Source organism: Trichosurus vulpecula, chromosome 2, assembly GCF_011100635.1.
Source record: "Trichosurus vulpecula isolate mTriVul1 chromosome 2, mTriVul1.pri, whole genome shotgun sequence".
In the NCBI taxonomy this organism is placed as follows: domain Eukaryota; kingdom Metazoa; phylum Chordata; class Mammalia; order Diprotodontia; family Phalangeridae; genus Trichosurus; species Trichosurus vulpecula.
Genome location: NC_050574.1, coordinates 242,453,173 through 242,477,583, shown reverse-complemented (window position 1 = coordinate 242,477,583; position 24,411 = coordinate 242,453,173).

The following is a 24,411-nucleotide window of genomic DNA, read 5'->3' as shown; positions in this document are numbered from 1 at the left end:
ACATTTTCTCTGGCTATCTCTCATGTCTGGATACAACAAAAATTTTCATTAACACCTTCCTTTAAGTTTATTGCCAAGTTCATATTCTTCATGCCCATAGTTTCTTCTATTTGGGTTATAATTGAGATTGGTGCAATATAGTTGAAGAAGGAACTCACATCAATGTTTTCATTGGTCTTTAACTGTATTTTTTAAAAGTAGTGGATTTACCAGATACAAATATTACATTTTACAAATTAAATTGAGACCACATTTCTCTTCTTTTAGAAAAATGTGATTCAAATTTACATTTGAATAGGCTAACACAACATTTATATGTAGCAATTTTTTTTGTTTGGGAAACATTATTTAACAGCTCTATAATTCACTGGTTATTTGATAAAACAAAGCATCTTCTGTAAGAAATATAACAATTAGTGCCAGATGAGCTTAAGCATGAAATTAGTTGGCTGGAAAAAATCCCCCAAATTCGTTTCTTGGATCTTATGAAAATAGTGTTGGTCTAATGATGTTATTACATTGTACTATCAAATTAATTTATGATCCATACACATTTGAACTTCAAAAAGAAATTGATGAATAACTGATTTACATGGCAGGTAAGCAGATGTCTTGTTTATATGCAAATTTTTTTCATAAACCAGATGGTTTTATTTTGGTTGACATGCCTTTAGGAATTTGAAATGTACCTGAACAACCCTGATAGTTCCCCAGAGTAAGAAGAGTTACTTTGAGAAACAGAAACTGTGAATGAAAGCATACAGAATTTAAGAAGATAATGGCTCTAATACCTGTAAGGAAAGCAGTTAACATCTTGTTAAATTTGACATTTAAAATTTCTGTTCAAAATATTCTTCTTTTAAGCAAAGGATATAGTCCTATAAACTTGGGCAGTTTGTAATTGAAGCTGTTACTAATAGCAACTGGCTTGTAGATAAGTATTAAAAGAGAAAAACTCCCCTCAAAATAAAATTTATGGGAGGGAGACAAGTGAGAAGAATGAATGGGGGGAAAATAGCACTTTCTTTTTCAGAAAAAAAAGACATCCCACATAGTTTTACTTGTCTTTAGACTCCTTCTCTGCTTTGCATGAGGGAAGAGACTAACAATCTGAGAGACACACTGTAAGCAGACCTTAAACTGTAAAATTTAACTAATTATGTACAGAAAATGTTATAGAATTAAACCAAGGGGAGGAAGGAATAGGAGATTCAGAAGCAGGGGTGAAAAGAAAGCAGAGTGTATCTATCAGTGAAAAGGGCAAAGTTTTCTTTGAAAAGAAACCTGAAAACATATGGAAAAAAAGGTTAGTATTAGGTCACATATCCACATGGTTTCCCTTCAAACTATGTTTGCTTTAGTGCTGGGGTGAAAGACATTTTGAGAATTGATAAATGCAGAGAGTCTTGGGGCTGTCATTTGGTATCATAACCCATTAAGGTACCATCGTACGCCCATGTAAACAAAATACTTACTGAGAGTTTTTTTTTTAAAAAAGGAGGAATAAAACCATACTTTGCTAGTGCCTTTGTAAAACTGCCACACTTCCAGTGTCCTAAAGTATACTTATTTGGTGAGATAATATATGGCAAACCTGAAGATAATATAGAAATGTTAGCTATTATTTTTTTAAATAGAGGAGGCATTTTAAATAAGATAGTGTCATTCCCCCAAAGTATTTTTTTTTCTTTTAAACTTCCAATTTGGTAGACCAGTTATTAATACATTAATTTAATTTAACCTCAACTTACACATGTTTTAACCAGTTTTAGTTTCATGTTTATATTACTTAGAGAATACTTTCTAATACAAAACATCATGTATTTCCTTTTCCTATTTTTCTAACTATTAAAAAAAGAATTTGGAGATAAACATGGCTGTAAATTTGACCTATTGCTACAAAATGCTGAAGAGTACTCATATGGTATTCTATAGAATATAATTCTTCTAAATGACAAAACAAACCTAGAGAGCTACATACAATGCAAATCTATTATCCAGTTGCAAAAGAAAGAATCTCATTTGGTTGAATCATAGTCTCTTATTTCAAGAGATCTAAATTAATTTATTTCCTTCTCAAAACAAGTCTCCAGAACCAGAGAGAGCTTTATGAAACTCACTTATTCCTTAAGTAGACTCTTCTGTGGTGAAATCCAAACCAATAGATTTGCAAATGATGACATTCTGGAAATATCGTGTGACTACCTATATTGGCTCTTGAATAGTATAAAGTTGTAGATTGTATCTGAAAAAAATTTCAAAGTTCTAAGTAATATGCTGGGTATTAAAAAATATATATCTCAAATTGACCACAGCCTTAATGATAAATACATTAGATTTCAATTATTTGTAAAGGAAGAGGCTATATTTATATAATGTTACTATGAAACCTTGGAGCAGCAAGGTAACACAGTGGATAAGGTGCCAGGCCTGTAGTCAGGAAGACTTATCTTCCTGAGTTCAAATGTGGCCTCAGACATTTACTAGCTATGTGACTTTGGACAAATCACTTAACCTTTTTTGCCTCAATTTCCTCATTTGTAAAATGAGCTGGAGAAGGAAATGACAAATCACTCCAGTATCTTTGCCAAGAAAACCCAAAATGGAGTCATGAAGTGTCAAACACAATTGAACAACAACTATGAAACATTATACAAAAGAAGGTAAGATTCTATCATATTGAATATTATAAAAATAGATTCTGATAAACATGTGGAAGTAGTTCCAAACTGAAAATTCTACTTTACTATTTAAAAATATTTTTGTTAATATTCTTCCTTCCTTCTAGAAAGGACCAATGGCATCATGGGTGATGGTTCGACTTGCGATTGAATTGGATTTAAATGAGGCAGAAGCAGCCTCGCTGTCTCTTCCTGAGGGATCAGTGACAGATGAGTGACTAGCAATGCCCCAGGATACTGTGGATAATCTTAAAGGATATTTGTAATTTAAAGAAAATTCCTCTTTCACTGCCACAGTGAGGGATCCATCCATGAAGGGGAAAAACATTCTTCTGTTGCAGAGGATGAAGAAAGAAAAAAAAAATTCCACAAAAATCTTGTCAAAATCTGCCAAATGGAGTTAACGTTGTTTTCTGTTTGTTTTGTTTTGTTTCATTTTGTTTTCTTTTACTCAGTAATTTTAAAGCAAAGGTAAGGACAATGTAATCTGATGAAAAATATCTTGTAAAGTATAGTTCAGGAATGAGAAAGTAAAGAAGCCAAAATGTGTGCACTTATGTAGCTCCATGCCTATGTAATCATAAATACTTCAAGAAGAGCCAAAAGGCAATGGATATGTTGAACACTGAACAACATTCCATTAAAAAAAATGAACTTGACTATATCTTTCTGGTGAGGAAACAATTGATAAATTAGGTGCAAGTCATTAGACAATCAGTTATCAATATACAGTCAGATAATTCAAACCAAGCAAATGCAACAAATATATGTTAATGCCTACATAGTGCAAGACTTTATACATGGTGTGCATACAGAAAATAAAACAAAATAAGACTAAGGAGGCAAAAGCTTAAAATATAACATTTAAACAGGTAAGAAAATATAAGGTAGTTTGAGGGAAGTAATTTCAGAGATCTTTGACAACTGAGAGATTATTGACTGTTTAGAACAAAGGTCAAAATCAATATCAAATTAGGAGAAAGGAGAGAGAAGACATTGCATGTAATTACACCAGCTTTAAACCAGTCTATTGAAACAAGCAGTCAACTCTTAAAAATAGGAAATATATAAAAGAGAAGGGTGACTCTAATAACCACCATATCTGGAAGATATTTAACTGATGTACAACAATCATCCAAAAAAAGGCTGAAAATTCCCAGAAACTACCTTAGTCAGCAAATACTTCATGCCCTTGCAAAGGTGAGAGAAAAATCAGTCTAAGGCACAACCGTTTTGCATATAAGCTCTTTTGCAAAACATTAAGGAAGAAGATGATGGAAGATCATGAGTATTACTTATTAACTTAGTAATAAAGAGCAGTGGAAAGGAAAACAAGCTTAGATAAAATTTTCTGTATGACTCAACTGAGCCAGATCATCTCAAGAACATTTATAAATGAAACTGGAAAGATATTAGAGAAGTGTCAGGTTTGTATAATAATCTATCATCACTGACAAGATTGGAACAACTACATCCCATAGGATCAAAGATATAGAACTAAAAGAGGCTTAGAAGTTATCTAGTCCAAACTTCTTGTTTTACAGATTAACCTCAGAGAGGTTAATTGACTTGTCCAAAGTCATACATGTGATAAATAGCACAGGCAGGCTTTGAACCCAAATTCTCTGACTCCAGAGCCATTGTTCTTTCCATTGGGCTACATAGTACTCATTTGAACTTAGTGTCACAGTGATTGGCATGGTATATAAGAAATGTAGAAGGACAATAATAAAAGTGCCAATGCCATCAAGGGACTTATGACCATTATAAATGTCATGGAGGGATCTCTTACTGGGACAGTGAAAGACAGATTTCCTTTAAATGACATTATCTTGATTGTTTGAATCCTAGAACATTGTAAGTCTTCCTTAATGGGATCCATGGTCACTTAAAAAGATTTGCCTAGGCATTCAAACTGGACAGACAGAGTGGATAAAGAATGCATCTTGCCTAGATTTTGGTATGTCGTTGGATGAGGAACCAATTGAGTTAATTCATTAGTATACATATGTCGAACAGCCACTACGTAGATGGGCAATAAGCTTATCCTAGAATTGAATAGGAGATAATAGAGAAAGCTGAATTTCATTCAAGAAATTATTTATCATATTCCAAGACCTCATTCTGCTCCTTCTGCCAAAGCCAAACTTTTAACATTGAAACCCTCTTGGTAACATTCTATAGATGTGAATGTTGGAACACTACAGTCTTTGAAGAATCAAAATTCCAAGTGACCCAAAAGATAATAGAAAGGCACATGAACATGGCAGCTGCAAGGAGGCTATAGAATATTACTAAAAGTCACTTTTATAGAAAAAATGCTGTCTTAAAATGGATTATCAGGGATATCCATGGCTGGAAAAGAAGGTGGGGATGATCATGTATTATGAGTGAAGGATAACAGACAGATAGCCTAAATCTTGCCCTGTCTATGAAATATTAAAAGACGTAGGAGAGTTCCAGCATATTGTATAGCTTTTCAGTGGCTCACCATCACAAATCTCCAAGGATGAGAAGGCATGGATGAATTCTGTCCATGTACTCCCTTAGAAGGAATACCTACAACTGTGAAATCCAAGATCTCTTGAAGCATCAAAGTCTAAGAATAAACTGACAAGTTTTCTAAAGAAGAATCAGATACATAATCTCATTTGATTCTTAAAACAACCCTATGAATGGATAGGAAAGGTAAAGTTAAGTTACATTTAGAAAAGTTGAGAAATAGAAAACTGAACCAGTCCAGTTTTGTAACAATCAGTTATTGCTATAGCCAGGAGCAAAACTCCAAGGCTCTGAATCCTAGGCAGGTATGTTTCTACCAAACCACGTAGTGTCCCATAAAAAATAGGTTCATACATGCATCTCTTATTATCATAGGTTTCCCAATTATCAAAAACAAACATGACCACCCAGGAAATTTCCCAAAAGTGTACTCCTATTCATGTGACCCGTTGAAAACATGAAAATATAGATTTTCCTAAAAATTGAACAGATGAAAATTGGTATTATACAACTGAGAAAGAACATGGCATACAATTTCCTCCCATGAGGAATTTTTAAAATCTTTATTAAAAATGTCTATAAGATAACTTCATGTCCTCTAAGATCTTTCCTCCCAAAACTAAGCTCTTCGTGTCTTGGCCATAAATAGCTCTTCACAGCTGCTTCCAATCGCATCACTTGAAGTTATATGAAACTATTGACCAAAATGCCAGGGAACAAGCATTTTAAGAAGATTGATGAATGCACTAATTTTAACCTAAGGGAAAGGAAAAAAAACACATCAGAACATCTGCGCTTGCAAAACAGCTATGAAATATTATCAAGTAAACATATGTACACAAAGACAGCCACACAGGCAGAAGGACACAGACTCCAAGTCAGGCTGAGAAGAACAGGGTGACCTTTATTATTATTATCATCTTGGCCTCATGAATTCTTAACAAGATATTTCAGGATGGAGGGAGGAACAGTGGTCAAGAACTGTAGTTTCATTGGTGCAATATCCAATAATAAAGTAGATCTGTGACTTATGTGTTATTTATAGTCTTTGATAAGACTTTGAGACTTTAAGTGACTTGTCCAGGGTCGTGGTGAATATAGGCCAGAAATAAGAATTGAATATGGAGGTCTTCCTGACTCCAAGACAGGCCCTCTGCTATACCATACAATCTTGCCTCACTGGTCAGGCTTAAAACAGACAAAATATAGGATTTTAGGGGATTTAGGAAGAAGGCAGAAAGTGTGCCCCAATCTCATGCTTGACAGAAAGCTTCTATTATGATAATGTGCTATCCATTCATGAAAATAAAAAATGCTCTTCACCTACTCTAAGTGATGAAAGTGCTTTCAATTCAATCTAGTAGTGGGCATGGATTTGTGCTGAATTCTCTACTCTCTAATTGTTTTTTGGTGTAATCAGAGAGAGTAATTTCTGAGAGAATTGACCAGAATTAAAAGCATGGCTTATATCCAGAAGGGGAAAAAAGGAAGCTAGCTGCTTATGTTGAAAGTATGATCTGGCTGTCACCGGTAGTGTATTCTTATCAATGACATCAAATAATCTCAAATAAAAATAGTATTTTATGTTAAATTTTTTTTTTTGGCTACTAGGAATTTATTTTCTCTCCCTTTTATTGCCCATTCCACAGTTGGGGGGAAAAAGAAAAACAAAATCCTCAAAACAAATATACATTAGTGAAGCAAAATATATTCATTCATTTGCAGTGTCCAAATGCATAAGGCATATACATGTATGTGTGTATGTATGTATGTATATACATATGGACACATGTATGAGAGAGCATGTGTATGCATATAAAATACAAATGTATATATGTAAACGTGTCATATTTTGCTCTCTGAGTCTACCATCTCTTTGTGAGGAGGCATATAGAGATCACTTACAGTTGTACATAGCTAGTCCCCTGATGCCAAATCTTTCTGGTGATTGTTGTTTAAAACACTTTAATGATCTCTGATTTCATTCATTGATAAGAATTGCCAGGCTCCTCCACCAATGCAGAATATAATCTTCTGTAACCTTGCAGAAGTTACAGAATAGTGCTTTCTCCTCAAAACAGTGATAAGCCTCAATAAGCTAGGCTAGCATGAAGCCTTATCAGTTTCGTAGGATCTATCATAATTTGTGCTCTCTTGGCTTTCCAAATAAATCTAGGTTATCGCCAAGTCATGAGGGAGTACCAGAGGAGTACTTCAATGGATGATTAATTGAAAAAGACTTGAAGAGTACATAACGAATAAATAATATAAAACCTGGGCAAAGTGTTACTCCTTTGATAAACTCTCTAAAAAACTTCTTCTAGAACACCTTGGATATAGTATCAGTGCTGGAGCTCTAGGCCACAAAGGGCTGTGATTACAGGGTGAGGACAACCAGAAAACCTCTGGCAAAGCTGTGAAGGGAGAAGAGGGGATAATCATGGAACAACTGAGACAGGGAATGCTACTACAGGTAGCTATAGAACTTTTCCTCCATTGGACTTCCAGATTATGATTAACATTCTTATTCTACTCCAGATAATCATAGTGAATAAAATCTGGGAAGACATCACACAATCATTGTTTTTGATTCAATGGCCTTACTTTCTTGTGCTTCTTGTATGGACCCACCAATCAATGACTCTGGCAAGTGATTCCATCCCACCTACATTGAACCCCTGCTACCTACCCATTTATTCTTGTCTGTGCTAAATTGCTGGAGACTGACACCAGGACGGTGTACTTGGACCTTACTGCCCTGACATAGGTCAAGCAGTGGCTGTCTAGGTCGATGGGGAGTTCAGTAGGTGAAGTAGTTGGGCAAATTAAAGTTGAGTAGTTATTGGAGAGGGTAATAGTAAGACTGTCAAAGACCCAGACAAGGAAAGATTGTTGGTGAGACTGATGGTAACAGATCTTAGAAAGACTAATAAATAAAGCAGGTTCTAGGCTGTAAATAGAGGTTGAGGCAAAAATCAGCACATCAGTCAGATTTTAGAATTGGTCAGTGTGAATTCCAAGACATAAAGTCAGGGGCCAGTTTTAATGTTTGTTGCTTTGGAGCAAATGCTATCATTTTATTTTAGACATCCCAAATCTCTTCCAGTCAGCCCAATTCTTGTCAAACTTCTTCCAAAACCTTAAAGGACTTGCCTTTTTTCTTAAAGGCAGTTACTAATTCTAAGACCTTGGCCATCTAAGAGCTGCGGTGTCCATGCAGTCCAACTGCATTAAATCCTGTGGACATATATCTGGCCTAGTTGGGAGAATTTCTGTACTCTCTGGTATTTATGAGGGCTAATTAATAGGAATTCCCAGGCTCTACAGCATTAGAGTAATTGTTTCTTTGTCACTGGACAGAGTTACAGGGTCAGAGCCAAATTTTCTTCACTAAGGCTGCAATACCTATTATCTATAAGGGGCAGCATGACATACTAGATAGAATACTGACCTGGGAATCAGGAAAATTTGGGTTAAAATCCTGCCTCTGAAATGTATTAACTCTGTAACTATGGGAATAAAATTTAATCTCTCTGACCTCACTTTCCTCATCTATGTGGTAGAGGATAAAAAACAAATCTGAAACATCTAGTAAACAGTTGTCATGAAGCTGAAATGAGATAATATATACAAATTAATATATAGTTGTTTATTATTATTATTGTTATGTTCCTTTGTTTCTTTCAATGATGAATTCCTAGATGTTGAAAGCTAGCCAGACTACATAGAATATATTACCTGCCTAGCTTAGCTATCTTGGATGAGATAGAAATTTCTCTGGATGTCATAGATAGTATTGTCAGTGGTACTTGAAGGACTAATGTCCTCTTCAGTCTCTCTAGCTCTGACAATTCATTTTGTGGCCACTTTTGCAAAATTCAGCTCAACTCCTACGTATTTCATGCGGCTTTCCCTCCTTCAGAGTGTGCTGGTATGCTCATTCTCTGACTTCCTGTGTCACTTTTTTATCCTTTTTCACTACTTTTAACCCATTCATACTACCTCCCAATGTTACTCCTACCATTTTACGTATGCATATCTCATCTTCCTAACAGAAGTCCAGTGAGCTCTAAAAAGCAGCAACTGTGTGGATTTTCCATTTCTTTCCTTTTCTACTTCCATTTCTTTTCCATTCCATTTCCATTCCTCCTCCTCCCTCTCCTCCCAATGCCCAGGCCCTAGCCTACTAGGAGATCCGATAATATTTGTTAATGAATGACTTCCTACCTTAGCATGATATTCTTAATCTTGAAAAATACCCTAAATGAATTTATTTCACCACTATTCCAGTACTGTAAGTATAAACACCAGAGCTGATTTAGTTAACTAGGGGGCACAATGGATAGAATACTTGTCCTGGAATCAGGAAGAACATATTTCAAGTTTGTCTGAAACTTACTAGCTGTGTGACTCTGGGCAAGTCACTTAACCTCCGTATGCCTCAGTTTCCTCATTCTTAAAATGATTGAGAATTATAGTACCTATCTAACAGGATTGTTTTGAGGATAAAATGATATCGTGTTTGTAAAGCACATTGTAAATTTAAAGCGCTATATAAATACTAGTTAGCAATTATTATTATTGGGAGATTGATATAACACATAGTTTAGGCATGAGCTAGCTGAAACTAGATTCTAAAAGAAGACAAGTTCAACAGATAAATATATTCTGTATCTAGCCTTACTCTTTCATAGATTTGAATCCATATTAACAGGGGTTAAGTAAGTTGATTACGTCTTTCTCAAGACTCTTTCCTGGTGGGAAACTAGAGTCCTCTAAAGTTAACTGAGGTCTGCATTTTCACAAGATCATAAGAATATTGTATTTAAAGCTGAAAATGACTTTAAAGGTCATTGAGTCTAACCCTGAATTTTGCAGATAAGGAAACTAAAGCTGGGAGAATTTAAATGACTTGTACAAGATCAAAAGATAGTAAATGAACAAGTTTTGAATTCAGATGTTCCTGACCCCCAGCTTCCACTGTGCCACTTACACCACCTCATACTTATTATTGTGGTAATGAAACCTAGAGAAACAATAGCACCATTTGATTGAAATACAGAAGGAAATAAAAAAAGAAGAAAAAAAACTTTAGTTGTAAACAGTCTCAGCAACAATTCCCATGTGCCCCAAAAGGGGATTCCCACTCTTCCCATTCCTATCATAATTTATAGAGGAGGCTCCTCCCAGTAGATTACTATCTGCAAGTTATAAAAAACAGTACAAAGTCTGGGCATCTGTGAAACCCACCACTTGTGGCTCTCATTTGCTACTCAGCCTCCTGGCTACAACTCAGTATGAACCATTAGAATTTCCCAGCAGACTCTGCAGCTTGGCTGCCACTACTGCTAGCCGACTGGCAGCCTGCCCAGAAGTCAATCTGTGCCTCTGCTCCAGTTCAGTTCCCTGCCCTCGGCAGCACAGGACTTCCCACATTGCATCTAGGCTTCTTCTCCACATGACTTTTCCTGAGCTCTCTCTTGCTTTTTCTTCTCACCAACATTTATGTTTCTGATTGATGACAGCATATTCCATATGCCCAGTTTCCTGTTAAAACTAGTCATACTGATTTGTGTCTGTTACACATCACATAGTAGTAACCTTGATATTAAACCCTTCCTCCCATTACACAATCATAAGAAAATGTCACTTCATTACCCCACCTGACTTCTGTAAAACAAAATAAATGATCATCTCCTTAAAGAATCAAAGATAAGATTTTTAAGCATCTACCTGTCCATTTGTGTATTCTATTTTGATATGTCTTAAGAAATGGCAAATATATGCTTACAAAAGGTAACAAATAATAAATATGATATTTTGTATATAATAAATAACTATATTAACCATGTATGGTATTTCCATCATTCTCTTTATCAGAGATTAATTTATCAGATAGCTAATTGTATCCTTAAAAGAGTCACCCACCAGACCTGTGTTCGAGGAAGAGGCAATAGACCATCAGTATGTCGCTTAGACTACCTATGTTAACATCACTTAGACTTATTTTTCTGTTACGCATATTTGTTTGCATTATATAGATGCATATGTACTTCTGAGGCATATAACACAACCTGCCTGAAATTCAGAAGTGCAGCCACTGTACTTTGAGAGCCTAAAAGAACCAAAAAGTCCTTGGTTCAAATCTTATTTCAGACCTTTACTAGCTGTATGACTCTGAGGAAGTCACTTAACTTGTCTTGGCTTCAATTTATTCATGTTGAATGAGGGTGAGAGACTTAATGACCTTAAAGTTATCTTCCAAGTCTAAATCTATGATGCGATGGTCAGTAATTTTCACTTTGAGGGAACATGGTAATTAAAAGTTGTGAAAAGTAGAGAACAGCATAAAAAGCATGGCATCCCTAAGGATAGTTTTATGGGCCTAAAGCATTTTTGGGAAAGTCTTTGAGGCAGGAAAGGGAACCAAGATGGGAATGGTCACAGGAAGAGTTAAATATCAACTGTCTACTTCACAATTTCGTCCAGGATAAATGGGGATACATAATAATACAGTCCATTTATGGAATTGTCTTTAAATCATTTATGCATAACATTAGGAAGATGACTTTGCTAGGAATGTTATGGTATAAACATTTAAAAGCTTACTTATCTATATCCCGCAATAAAATTTCAGAACAGATGAAGTACTTCTCTGTATCTTCATATATTTCACATTCAGGAGACTGATTGTAGGAGGTTAAGATAGACTATAAAATGAAGTAGATAATTTTATTAAATGGTATTTCAAAGTACACAGTGTGTTGAAATCTTTTACTTGAGTAGAAAATAAAGGTTTATTGAAGATTTCCCAAAATCAAATGAGATTGAGGTCCAGCCTGGACTCTTACTCTTTCCTGACAATTTATATCCCCTCATAGACTTCAAAAAAAGAAATACAAGTGGTATTTCATTCCACTCTACCTATTCCTCCAAGCCTCAGAGGTCAGGGACAGTACAAAGATATATCAACCTCTGAGGGGAACTGTCCATGGCCTGAAATGTCATTCCTGATATAGGTAATTCTAATGCTAAAATGAGGTGAATATTGTGTATATCTCTGTGTGGTGTGTATATGTGTGTATGTATATATGTATGTATGTATACCTAGCAAATTTACGTTATACCAGGTGTATCAAGGAAAGGGGCCACTGTAGTGACAAGCCTAAACATAATCTCATGCTAGGCCTCAGAAAAGTTTAAGTATGTCAACATAAAATCTAAAGAGATATAACTTTCTATTTAATGGTTATAAATAAAAATACCCTCAGGGATTGTATTCCGGTTGTTTTATATGATTTTTCAGTATATACTGGAAATAAAATGGAGTCTCGTAATATTTTAATGTTAAGGTTCTCTTGTTGTATGGAGCAGGCAAAGGCAAGCAAGTCTTCGATTTGACTGAGTTGTATTGTGGAACCTGCTCTGAGTCAAAATTGGCCCTAGAAAGCAATGCAGTATAATAAACGTAGAGAAGCCTCACGAGCTTATATAGCTGTGCCAACTTCATGATCAGATTCAGAACAGATGAAGGACTGTTCTGACTTCAGAATTCTATTTCTGTAAGAAGTCACCTTTCTTGCAATCTCACTTATATAAAACCTGCTTTTCCTCACTGTAACCTCCAGGGCCTCAATACCACTCCTATTCTAATCCCAGTTTATCTCCCCCATTCTTCGTGCTTTTTATTTGAATTCTATATAGAGATTCAGTAGTCAGCTACTTAGAAGTCTTCACCATCTTCTCTTTCCTAGGACCTTCTGCTTTTCTTAACCTGCTAATCCTCAACCTCCATACCCTCACCATCTACCACCCAGCACCTGTTTTTTATCTTTCATTCCTATTCTTGCGATTTACTTGTGTTGAACAAAACACTAAAAGAAACTCAAACAAAGCAAAAATAAACTTGGTGCATCTTAGAATTTCCTGGATAATGTCGTATCCCTCTCCATTAGCATGCTTTTTAACCAGCAAGGGAATAACATTTTAACAACAATGCTTTTGTTATATCAGTGGTCATAAAGGTATTAGTTCATTCAAATTCAGCAATTGTGATGGTCAGAGAATAATTTTTATTGTCTTCTTTTTGCTCTTCTGAATCTTCCAGAAAGAGCAGATCTGTCCCCAGTTTCTTCTGTTTTCCCTCTCTACTACTTCACTTGATGATCTAATCAGCTCCCTTCAATTAAATTATCATCTACATGTAATTGATTTTCAAATCTATTGAGCCCTTCATAACCTATCATTTGATTTCTTGAGTTTCTTTTTGGGACATTTCCTCCATTCTCAACCAAAAATAGGTCATCTTGGAACAAGCATAATTTGATTATTTGAAGGGGGGGTGTCAGGGAAGTGACCCAACTTAATTTGGATGATAAAGTGGCAGAAGGCCTGGCTTCTAGTAAAGTATGTTGTCATAATCATTGAGCAAAGGATTCCAGAACAACATGCATAGTGAGAGATACATTTAAAAATACAGGGTCAGCCTTAGCAGTGGCCCACAGGAATTTTAGGATTCATCTATACCGCCCTAGATAGAGTTGTAGAATTTCTTATCTTGTCAAATTGACATTATTCTATTTTGTAGATTAAGTTGTTCTTGAGTAGTAATGGCTTTTTTTTGTGGGGGGGGTGGGCAGTGTTAAATAAAGCTCCATCATTTAAGATAAAGCCTTAGTGGTTGTATTAATATATATATATATATATATATATATATATATATATATATATATATATATATATATATATATGTGGTTACATAGCACAGACTCAGAATTCAATAACTCTGTTTGACGTTCCAGAAAGTATCATCATGCTGGTGAATCCAATTCCATAGAATTGAATTAATATCAATATGTCTTCATTATATTCAGGCAATTGAACAAGTTCTTACAAATCGCTCTGTGCCAGTTACTTCCAAAGCATTGAGGATACAAAGACAAAAACAAAGCCACCCCCAAAACTCAGGTTCCTGCCCACAGGGGGCTTGCATTCTACCGGGGGTAACTGTCATGTATACCAATGACTATATACAAGAGACAAACAGCTAGAGAAATCAGGAAAGGCCTCCTTTAGAAGGAGGTAATTGAACTAGATCTTGAGGTAGCTAAGGATTCCAAGAGGTATCTTTAAGAAGAGAAGGCATTCTTGGCATGAGGAACAGCCTAGAGCCAGGAGCTAGAATATATCATCTGGAAAGTGGCCATTAGGATGGTTTGGATGACACATTGAGTATAGGAAGTGAGAAAATGTGAAGTCTGCCCAGAAAGAGGGATTGGACTGATTGTTAGGACATTAAATGCCAAACAGAAGAAGTTGTGTTTTATCTTGGTGGCATGTCTTCTCCTAGGTAGAAGCAATGGAGCAAAATGACCAGACATACATTTTAGGAATATCAAATTGGCAGTTCTGTGGAGGATACCACATAATTTATGTGTCACTAAAATGCACTCAGGTTCTAGGATGAAGGTTCTGTTGAGTTGATTCCTACTCATTTTTTATTAGTGGGTTTATAGCAGCTATGGCTGCCTTTCTTTAACAAAGAATTATCTAAAAAGTTTCAGTAAACAGGTGAGAGAAGGGCATTGCGGCTTCAACATAACTGACATTTGATGATACAACAATGCTGCTGGGCAAAACCCTATCCTAAAAATCATAGTAAATGCATCACCCCAAGGACTCAAAAAGAACAAACCAAAAAACCCAACAAACCCCAAAACATTAAAGAGTTGAGGGAGAAAACATATCTAACATTGCACCACAGTGCCCCCTGGTGTAAACTGGCACTGTTTTGTTTTGGGGGGATGTGAGAATGGGGATTACCAAATCATTGGGTTTCATCAATATCTGGGAACTCCTGTTAGGGAGATTTCCTTCATCAACGTAGATCAGCATTTCATAATTTTAGAGAATTGACTGGGGCTATGTGGGGTCAAGGGACTTGTTCGTAATCAGACAAGAAATTATGTGTTAGAGACAGAGTCTTTCTGATTCCAAGACCTATAGAATGTTCTGACTTTCAAAACACCCCCCACCCCCCACACACCCATACTGAAGATTATTTCTGCCTAAGAGCTTCAAACAGCTTTAAAAACTCTGACTGGTATGTATTCATTCCTCAGTTCTATTTATTCAGATTTGTGCTAGGCATAGGCATTATAAAATAATTTACTTTTATTACATTTTTTGAGGCTCCTATAAATCACTATTTTCATTTATAAAGCATTATTACAAGAGTGATTTAACTAGGGGGATTTTTCCTTGTGGCCTGCAGGAGTGAAAGGTTAATAGCCTAATGAATTCCTATAAAACAAACAGTAGACTTTTACCATCCTTCAGTCAGTAGGTGGTAAATTAGTAGGTAATAACATGTGCAGGTAGTCTGCATTCTCAGGCCAATAAATAATATTTGGACATTCATTTTACTTGAAAGAGTTGACAGTATATATTATTTGGATTGTAGTACTTCAGTGTATTAAAGAGAGGAGCAGAGTAAACACATCCGAGTTGATATTTCAGAAGCATGACTTTGAACACCAAAATATGTTAGATGAAGGGGCTGTATGGCTTAATTATCACAGTGCTGGGCTTGGAGCTGGGCACCAGGGTTCAAATCCCACTCTTCAACACTGACACATACTTACCATGAGTAAGTCATTTAATCCCTTTGTGCCTCAGGCAGCTCCCTAAACACTGGTTCTCTCTTAGTCATGTTTGACATACTATTAGGTAAAATGATCTGGAATATGATAGCAATATCCATAATTTCAAGTGGTGTTAGAATAATTTCTTCATGTGGAAAATTTATATTCTTACTGTATCCTGACTTTGTGGCATTTCTTCTGCTAACCTGTTAGCATTGTCTGATTTAGTGTTGGGTAATGGAGTGGTTGAAAAATGTTAATATGCAACAGTACTCCAAAAGGTTTGGAAAAATACTAAAATAATAGGCTGCTGCTTGCTGTGAAAGTTAAACATATCATCAAGATATTTTTACAAGCAGAGGTGTTAATTATCCATTGAATCTGTAAGAGCCACACAATTGCAAAATGTGTTGATTCTCTCCAGTGATATGAAATAATGCTGCATTTCAGTATAATTAAATCAAAATACGGTTAGAAAAAAAAACTTTTAATTATCATTCTCTTTATACATTGCTTGGGAAGAAAAACTATTCAAATTCCTAATATGAGTATTCATAGGATCATAGACTTTATAAACTTAGAATTCTCTGTAAATATGAACTATAATTATTTAGCCCAAACTTCCCATTCAGTCCCTTCTTTGATATCACTGATATGCGATCATGGAGTCTCTGCTCAGACACATCTAGTGACAAGGAGTTTCTTCCATTGTTGGGAATCTCTAATTGATTCATGATTTTTTTTTCTTTCATAAAGCAAAAATCATCCTTGTAATTGTCAACAGCAGGTCTTAGGCCTTTTCTTTGGGAGCTCTGCAGAATGTCTAATTTCTTCTAGATAATTCAAATCAAAATTGTAGTTCCAATCCACAGTACAAGCAAAGGGATGATCCTTGTTTTCTTGCATAGTAGAAGAACAGAGAAAGCCTTGGGGGAATTCCTGTCTGTTGCTTGCCTATCTGTTGACACAAACTGCTTTAAAGAAATTGTGCTAAGAACATGGTTAAGGATCAAAATAGTAAATGCTGCTGCTAGAAAAATGACTAGTATACAAATAATGCCAAATAAAGGCTGGAAGTAGCTGAGGAATACAAACTGAAAAGAATCATTGTAACTAAAGAAAACTCTGTTGTTCAGAGGGATTTTAGACATAAACAAAAACAACCACAACAAAAATCTTAACTCTACTGGGGAGAAGAGAAAGGGGTGGGAAGACAAGTTTACAGAAATGCAAACAAAAATTTCCAAGATGAAAATAAAACAAAAATAAACTACAAAGGAACTTAGGGGACTTTTTGCCTACACTATACACATGTATACCTACACTGATCAAAGGCAGTGGGCAATTGCTCAACTGCATTTTTCTTTTCTTTGTATGGGCAGAACCATAGATGAATTCCTAATACCAGTATTCAAAAATTATTAGAATGGGTATTCCTTTCTAAACTGCAAATCTTATATAAAAATGACTTCATGATCTAGTCCAGGGGTGGGGAACTGGCAGCCTTGAGGCCACATGTGGCCCTCTTAAGTCCTCAAGTGCAGCCCTTTGACCGAATCCAAACTTCACAGAACAACTCCCCTTAATAAAAAGAATTTGTTCTGTAAAACTTGGACTCAGTCAAAAGGCTACATGCAAGGACCTAGAAGGCCACATGTGGCCTTGAGGCCTCAGGTTCCTTACCCCTCTCTTTCTACCTAATCTACCTCTTCTAGAATATACCAGATAAAAGATCATCTGTCCTCTACCTGAATATTTCCAGTGACAGGGAGATATTTGGGGCAACCTATAATTTTCCATACTGTTTTCCTTATGTGTAGCTAAAATTCTTCCTCCCTGTAACAGACAACTGATGGTGTGAGTCCCTCTTTAAAGAGCTATGCAGACTGAATCTCATCCTTTTGGAATGATTCAAATCAAAATCTTCTATATGATTCTACTAAAAAGTATAAATAAAAGAAGAAATTAGCTTTCTTTTACCATAGAGGAGGAGAGAAGGCATTTTGTGAAATGCTACTGTTTGAGTTCAAAGATACTTTGGTTAGAGATTAGAAAGATAATGCATTTTATTCTCATCCATGGTTTAAAATACATGTAATAAACATAAAAGCTTCGGTTCCATTGATATAGTTTTACTTCTGCTGAATGGCTTGTGTATTTCTTGCAGTTGCATGGTCTGTTGTGGTGGAACCGTCTCAAAGAATTCAGAATCAGACTACCTCTAATCCAAGTACAGGCATTTACTGAGATTGATGCCTCTCATGAAGCAGGCTCAGTTCCAAGAGGAACCAACAACTTCAGAGAAAGCAAGAGGGATTTTTATAAAGTAAAGATGCAATTGCATGACAGAAATTATGACTATGAAAAAGGCAGGAGGAGTTTGTTAAGGGATTAGGTACTAGAGGAGAGGTCCCAACCACAGTGGAACTGTGCATGCCATTACCCACAATGCATACAGAAAAACCCACTTAAGGGCGTATGTATGTGTGATAATGATATTATAATAAACCTCTCTACATCATAAGTTCACTCCATTTTTTTTTCTTTTGGAGGGGGTATGGCAGGGCAATTGGGGGTAAGTGACTTGCCCAAGGTCACACAGCTAGTGTGTCAAGTATTTGAGGCCCCATTTGAACTCAGGTCCTCATGACTCCAGGCTGGTGCTCTACTCACTGTGCCACCTAGCTGCCCCATAAGTTCACTCTAGATCAGTTCTTTACTATTACCACTCAGGCGCCTACTCCCTTCTATTGTTTTGGGGTCCACACTCTGCTTTGGCATCCTGGTGGTGCTACTTTCTAATTGGCTGAGTAATGTGGTCCTGTCTGAGACTAGATGGATGTGATTGTGGTTGAATGTATGAACACACCTGCTGTTTCTGTGGGAAACATTAGAAATGGCTCTGGGGACAGTGGCTAGCTAGAGGCAGTGGTTGGGATCCTGTCACATGGATATGCCTGCTGTTCTGTGGGAAATATGAGTTCATGGACACACCTGTTGTTCTAGTGAGCAGTGAGGCATATATAAAGAGGTTAGGACATTGGGTATGTGTTGCAGGGGGCAGGCCTATAAGCAAGTTAGAGTATTGGAGCTGGGGCAGCTTTATTAGGATTCCATCATATCATTACTGTAATTCTGGAATATGCTACACAATCAGAAAACTACAGAACAGAAAAGAAGTTATCTTGGACCCCACTACCAACATTCTCATGGAGGAAACTTTCTGGGAGCTATTAAACCAAGAAAGCATCTTAACTGTGATAGATATTCTTCTAAGAAAGAAATGTTGGCATCCTAGGTTCTCTGTTCCATTTCATCCCAACCTTAGAATACACAAATGTTCATTAAGAACATTTCTAAATGTCAAACACTATGTTAAATGCTGGGAATATAAACATAAGCAAGTAATTGAATCCTCAGAGAGCTTACATTCTAATAGATGAAGGTCATACATATGGGGAAGTCAAGGAACAGTGGTTTGGTGGTGTCAATTTGAGTCTTGTTCTCAGAAGCAAAGAGATTAAGAACAGGTTGTATTTAACATAGCCAGTTTCAAAAGGGCAAAAGCCTCTGAGAAATAAAGCTGTTATCCTATTGGCACAAAATAAAATGATGTGTTCTCTGCTTTTTCCCCTTCCTAAGATTAAGTATATTAAAGAGCCCTTTTTAAATGCTCCTGCTATTTGCTAGATGTTGTATATGGATTGAAACTACTTGGAATAATGAACATACTTATTAGATTTCAGTAAATTTCTATTCCATCACTAACAGTCTTCTCTCCCTCTCTCTTTCTCTCCCTCTCTCTCGCGCTCTCTCTCGCTCTCTCTCTCTCTCTCTCTCTCTCTCTCTCTCTCTCTCTCTCTTTCTCTGTCTCTCTCTCTCTCTCTCTTGCCCTTGCTCTCACTCTTCCTCCTTTAGAAAGAAACAAAATGATAGTTGCTAAAGGAATTTTGAAAACCTATTTTAAAAGATAATTTTAGGCTAAACTTGCCAACAAAATTTTTCGTCCTTACTATTTTGATGGGGAATGGAGTCCTTCATTCATGAGAGTTTCCATGGTATCCACCTAATAATATGGGGTATCTATCTAGCTCCATATTAACATTATTGTGCCTTTCAAATGATATGCTGGAACTCAAGACAGAAAGCAATTTCAGCATTCCTGGCCTGAAATACTATCTAAGACAGACACACTTGATGCTCATACATGGTCTCTTGGATGCCTACACTCAACTGCCCATCTGTTAAACTGGTATAGTGCCAAATTAATGATCATGCCAAGCAAAATGAGTTTCGATGGGCAGTCTGTACAACATTGGGAATACCATTTTTGTTATAGACACTCTGTCCTTTGTGACAATTTGTAACACAGAAGCCAAATGTCTCTTTATACTTGATCACATCTGTCAATCCTTGTGTGCCAAGAAAGGAGGACTTGTCTATTGGGGAAAAAGAAAAACACATGATTCCTAGGAATTCCTCATTGCCAAATAGCAGGTTATACTCACACATAAACCCATTACTATTACATGAGATGTCAAACTATATAGTATATCACATAAAAGAATAACCCAGGTTACAGCCTTTGACTTGAAATACATAATAAAATAAAAAGAAACCAGGAGCAATCAGTTTAAATGAAAGCATATTTTAATGATTGAGTAGTCTTAACTTTGTAGGATGCTAGAAGTCTAGCATTATACTCTAGGACTAACTGTCTTCCATAAGTTTGATGAGGGCAGGGAACGTAATGTATCTCTCCCTCACCTGCCCTCCAGTTCCTGGCCTTCTGTGTACAAAAAACACTCCATGAATGTAGGCTGAGTGAATGAGGGTGGGCAGGCAGGTGGTTCAACTGCTAGAGTTCTGGGTTTCTAGTCAGGAGAGAACTGAGTTCAAATCTCCCCAAAGATGCTTAATAGCTGGACGACACTGGAAAAGTCACTGGATGAATGATTGCCTCAGTTTCCTTAACTATAAGATAAGGATAATAATAGCACCTATTTCCCAGGGTTTTTGTGAGGATCGAATGAGATAATATTCATAAAGCCTTGTAATGTATAAAAATTCATATTAAAATCACTTTCATAGTAATCTAGAATTTTTTCAAAAAATCTGATCTACAGAACATCACTCAAACTTTTTCCACCAAAGCAAGATCAGCAATCTGTCCAAAACTTGTAGTTCTAGAGAGCGGCCCAGGCCATTAAGAGGCTAAGTACCTTGTTCATGGTCATGTAGTTAGTTCATGTCAGAGGTAGGGCTTGAATATAGGTCTTTTGGACTCTATTTCAGGCAATCAATAATACCACACCACCATTCTAACAACATTGCTATCATCACATTAAGACTTACATAGAATTTTAAGGTTCATGCAGTACCTATCTCATACAATATTGTGAAGAATGGAAGGCCAGGATCATCATGTTCCTTTTTGAGGTAAGGAACTTGAGAGTTAGAAAGGTAAAGTCACTTGTTGATAGGCACAAAGCTAAAGTTTTCTAACACATTTGTCAGTGGTCATATGTGGTGAATCGATACTTGAGAGGGGTAGCCAGAAAATGTTGTGGGTCATTATGTGATGTTACTACACATACATGAAGTCAACATGCTGTTGCAATCAAGTACATAAAATAATGGTCCTGGTGAGATGATAGTTCCAAGGTTGGTAAGCAAAAAATATTAGTGTATTAGTCTGACACTTGTAATAGGTAGCAACCATATTGATATCTTGGTTTCTTGTACATGCAATTAAGTAAAGAGTTAACATTTCCTCTTGAGTTGACCACTATGGGTTATAAGTATTCAATTGCCTCTATTTGGGTGATCTCAGTTTTCCAGCTATGATTGTTCATGGTCAGGCTGCAATCATAAAATTTGTAATTACCCCTCTTTTTAAAATAACATTTCATATATCCCTTAAAAACTTTACCCCGGGGGTGGGGCAGAGACAAGATGACTGCTGGAAAGCAGGAACTTGTGTGAGCTCCCCCCCAGGTCCCTCCAAAAACCTATAAAATGTCTCTGAACAAATTCTAGAAATGCAGAACTTACAAAATAGCAGAGGGGGAAGCAGGACTCCAGCCCCGAACAGCTGGGATGGTTGCTCGGTAAGGTCTATCACACGGAACTGGTAATGGAGTGGAACAAAGCCCAGCATGAGTCGGGCCTGGACCAAACAGACTGGGAGCTGGGTGCAATAAGCCCTAGCGTCCTGAATCAGTGAGCTATGGCAGTTATCAGACTTCTCAACCCACAAACATCAAAGACAACAGAGAAGAACTGCAGAACCCACAAAACAGCAGAGGGAAGCAGGGCTCCAGCCCAGGATGGTCTGGATGGACACTGGGTAAGGTTTATCGTGCATGGAGCTGGGAGCACAGCAGAGCAGAGCCCAGTGGAGGCAGCAGCATGACCAACCAGACCAGGAGCCGGATGGAACAGGCCCTAGCACCCTGAATCAATGAGCTGTGGCAGTTAACAGACTTCTGAAATCACAAACACCAAAGACAACAGAGAAGGTTAGTGGGAAAAGATGTGGGGGACAGTGAAAGGAGTTTGCGGTTTGCCCACCATCCCAGGGGCAGTGGAGGTGGTGCAGCTCTGAGGACAGAACTACAGCTGCAGTTGCCTCTGGCACCAGGCCCACCTGGTGGGAGGAATTAAGTGCGGATCAGAGCGGGAGTGCAGAGCCTGCTGTAGATCTGAGTTCAGTCCGAGTTGGAGGTTCTTGGGGGAGGAGGAGCGCTGATGTGGCAGAGCTGGCTGTATAGAAACAGCTCTGAAAACAACAGTGCATCCCCTCAAGCTTGGAACAGAGTACTCTTTACTCTACAAGCATCATACCCCCACAAAAAACTCAAGGGTCAACTAAGTTGGATGGGAACATGGCCAGGCAGTAAAAATGGACTCAGATTCAGACTCAGACTTTGGAATCTTTCTTTGGTCACAAAGAAGACCAAAACATACAGCCAGAAGAAGTCAACAAAGTCAAAGAGCCAACATCAAAGCCCTCCAAGAAAAACATGAATTGGTCTCAGGCCATGGAAGAGCTCAAAAAGAATTGGGAAAGCAAGTTAGAGAAGTAGAGGAAAAATTGGGAAGAGAAGTGAGAATGATGCGAGAAAATGACTAAAAACAAGTCAATGACTTGCTAAAGGAGACCCAAAAAGATACTGAAGAACACAACACCTTGAAAAATAGACTAACTCAAATAGTAAAAGAGCTCCAAAAAGCCAATGAGGAGAAGAATGCCTTGAAAGGCAGAATTAGCCAAATGGAAAAGGAGGTTCAAAACACCACTGGAAAAAATAGTACCTTAAAAATTAGACTGGAGCAAGTGGAAGCTAGTGACTTTATGAGAAATCAAGATATTGTAAAACAGAACCAAAGAAATGAAAAAATGGAAGAAAATGTGAAATACCTCATTGGAAAAATCACTCACCTGGAAAATAGATCCAGAAGAGAGAATTTAAAAATGATTGGACTACCTGAAAGCCATGATCAAAAAAAAAGAGCCTAGATATCATATTTCAAGAAATTATTGAGGAAAATTGCCCTGATATTCTAGAGCCATAGGGTTAAACAGAAATGGAAGGAATCCACCAACAGCCTATAGAAAAAGATCCCAAAAAGAAAACTCCTAGGAATATTGTCACCAAATTCCAGAATTCCCAGGTCAAGGAGAAAATACTACAAGCAGCCAGAAAGAAACAATTTGAGTACTGTGGAAACACAATCAGGATAATACAAGATCTAGCAGCTTCTACATTAAGGGATCAAAGGGCTTTCAATATGATATTCCGGAGGTCAGTGCAGCTAGGATTAAAACCAAGAATCACCTACCCAGCAAAACTGAGTATCATGCTCCAAGGCAAAATACAGATTTTCAATAAAATACAGGACTTTCAAGCTTTCTCAGTGAAAAGACCAGAGCTGAATAGAAAATTTGACTTTCAAACACAAGAATCAAGAGAAGCATGAAAAGGTAAACAAGAAAGAGAAATCACAAGAGACTTACTAAAGTTGAACTCTTTCATTTATATTCCTACATGGGAAGATGATGCATATGATTCATGAGACCTCAGTACTAGGGTAGCTTAAGGGAATATACATATATATATATATATATATACACACACAGAGCGGGGGCACAGGGTGAGTTGATTATGAAGGGATATCTAAAAAAATAAAATCAAATTAAGGGATGAGAGAGGAATATATTGAGATAGGGAGAAAGGGAGAGATAGAATTGGGTACTCGCATTAAAGTGGAAAGAAAAAACAGTTCTGTAGGTAGGGAAGAGGGGGCAGGTGAGGGGGAATGAGTGAATCTTGCTCTCCTTGGATTTGACCTGAGGAGGGAATAACATACACACTCATTTGGGTATCTTACCTCACAGGAAAGAAGGAGGAAAAGATAAAAAAGGGGGGATGATAGAAGGGAGGGCAGATGGGGGAGGAGGTAATCAAAAACAAACACTTTCAAAAAGAGACAGGGTCAAGGGAGAAAATTGAATAAAGGGGGATAGATTAGGAAGGAGTAAAATAGTCTTTCACAACATGAGTATTGTGGAAGGGTTTTAC